This window comes from Paramisgurnus dabryanus, chromosome 19, assembly GCF_030506205.2.
Source record: "Paramisgurnus dabryanus chromosome 19, PD_genome_1.1, whole genome shotgun sequence".
Lineage (NCBI taxonomy): Eukaryota > Metazoa > Chordata > Actinopteri > Cypriniformes > Cobitidae > Paramisgurnus > Paramisgurnus dabryanus.
Genome location: NC_133355.1, coordinates 23,875,537 through 23,878,210, shown reverse-complemented (window position 1 = coordinate 23,878,210; position 2,674 = coordinate 23,875,537).

Sequence of the window (2,674 nt, the reverse complement as noted above, 5' to 3'; positions counted from 1 at the left end):
CCAAACCTACGCACATAATGTATGTTATACTCTCATTGTTTGTCATTATCATTTATTTATATAATTGCAGATAAGTTGCTATGCTAAATAGCATCCATAAAACAGTTATCATAAATTTAGTGAAGTATGCTATTGAACCATAATACCTGGTAATCTCCCCCACTGTGGTAAAGTCACTAAAGTCTCTATATAACTGTAGCCCTTGTGGTTTATTGCTGCTATGATCTAATTTCTGCTCAGATTTGCTGTAAAAAATGATCTTTACAGTTACACTACAAACCACATAATCCACATCTTGCCTTAGACACACTAAAAGTGTCATGAGGGCTTTATCCTTTAAACTGTCCAGAGATTACCATGCACAATATGGTACATGTGTTTTATGAACTTCTGTGCTAAAAATTCACAATCTTCCCTTACTTATAATAGTTACTATAGTTCTGTAATAAATTAAATGTATTGTTTTAAAACAAAACTGTGCTAGTCATCAATGCTCAATGAAATAATGCACAAAGACTTCTAAGAAATTTTTGAAGGAAACACAACATTATCATTTTATAATAGTAATAATAGTATTTTGTCAAAAATCTTTTTATCATGGTTAATATTTATAAAGTTTATACAATAAATGAGATCATAAGGCATTAAAACCTCATCATATTAGCATTTTTATGCTCTTATACACAAGAAGACCACATTAAAGTCTGGAAAAAGCATGTATTTATAGGACTGTAATAAAACCTTTTTAATAATGCATACTTTGTGCACTGTCCATCAATATATTAAGACAATAAAAAATTTAGCAGCATTAATATGGTGGCCCATTCTCTTACCTTAACGTTCAGTGTTCTGTCTGTATCCTTAATAATCCACTCATTAATACTCCAAACCAATCAATTACATCCTCATCGTGTGTGCAATCTTAATATGAAAGGGTTAGAACCAAAATAACCAAAGTTTAATTGAGGTCAGACATATATAAAGAAATACTCTCTTAGTGCTCAATGTGTCAGTGTCCTGTCAGTAAGCGGCTGAATGATTTGGGACTCATAGAGTTAAACCTTCTTTTGTCTTCGAATAGGGAGGGCAGGGATAATTCCTGTTTCTTTAAACATTTTACAGCCTATTGGTCTGATCAGCCGTCAGTTCACATGCACGTTGAAAAAAAATAAGGTCATTTGTTTGAAATGATATGACATTTGATATAGTATTATTGAGATTAATAAGACAGCAGGGGCAGATGGCAAAGAAAATCCTTAGAGAAATCTGCAGGTCCAAACTGGAGCTTTGTCCTCAAGCAAAACATTTTTTTTTAGAAGCCTTCTCATACATCAAAAATAATATTTATTTTCCAATATAATTACTTTTCAATTATTTATTACTTGTCATAAGGGAGAGGGCAGATGATTTGATTCAGTATGTTTTTGCACATTTTTAGAAATATTTTGATCCAAAGGCTTGAACCAGTAACATTTATAAGGTTGAAAATGTGTGTATACATTTCTTTAAACTTGGATACTAGGACTTGTATTTTGGAAATGTAGGACGAAATAGTAAAGGAATATGAGCCAGCATGTATATAAGAACTTTCAGTATTGTTTAAAATCATGCATCTCATAAAGTTAGTTGAGACAGTGAGAGAGTCCGGTGATTTTAATTTATGTCTGTTTAGGTTTTTGACATAACATGTTTTCTTTTTGAGATCCTCACCTCAGTCATACTCATCTTCTATAATGTTAAAATACAGATTTATTTTTTGTTATATGAGTTTTCGGTAAAGAGTAAAGGTTTTACTTTTTGGGACAAGCATGAATATGAGTACAATGAGTATGAGCAAATGTCAGCATCAGTCTTTAAAGGCAGTAACATAACTGAATCCATCAACTTGATCTCGTGACCTAGTTCCTACCTCTTTTCAAAAGTATTTTTAACTCAATATATCCTTGAGATTGTAAATCACTCCTTACAGCTTGGCATTTTTCACTCTAATCTCAATCTGTCCTTGTTAAACCTATAAAAAATGCAATTCAGACATTTTACCTCCTGGTAACTATAGATCTATTTGAAATATATCTAAAATAGAGAAAATTGTTTTTAATTAGTTAAGTACATGTTTTTATTCCTCCTCAGCAACCCGAACATACTGCCTATTATAAATTGTGAGAGCAATAATAATAAAAATAAAATAATAAAAAAACACTGAATTGAAAAAATAAAAATTGTATATTAATAATGAGAAAAAAGCAATAAAAACAAGTTTACAATTACAATTAGGTCAAAGGTATAATATTACATATATTATTAATATTCATAAGTCAAAGTATAATATAATTTCACTTCTGTAAACATTATAAATCCTGCATAGTATAGATTTGTACCGGTACCTGAAAGAGGTGTGCAAAACCTTATAAACTTGCAAAACAATGTACACCTCATTTCTCATCAGGAAATGCATTATGTTAAAAAAATATGATAAAAGGGGTTGCCAAACGTAGGACAATTTAATTGAATATTTCATATTTTCAAGTGTAGATATAACATTAAGTCCCTAAGCCAATGCAATGTTTTAGGTGGGTGGGTGTGTGGGTTGGTGTGTGTAATAATATTTGCCTCCGAACCAGTAATGATGCAAAAGGCTATAATGTTTAGTTGTCTTTGAGTCAGATTCACTTTA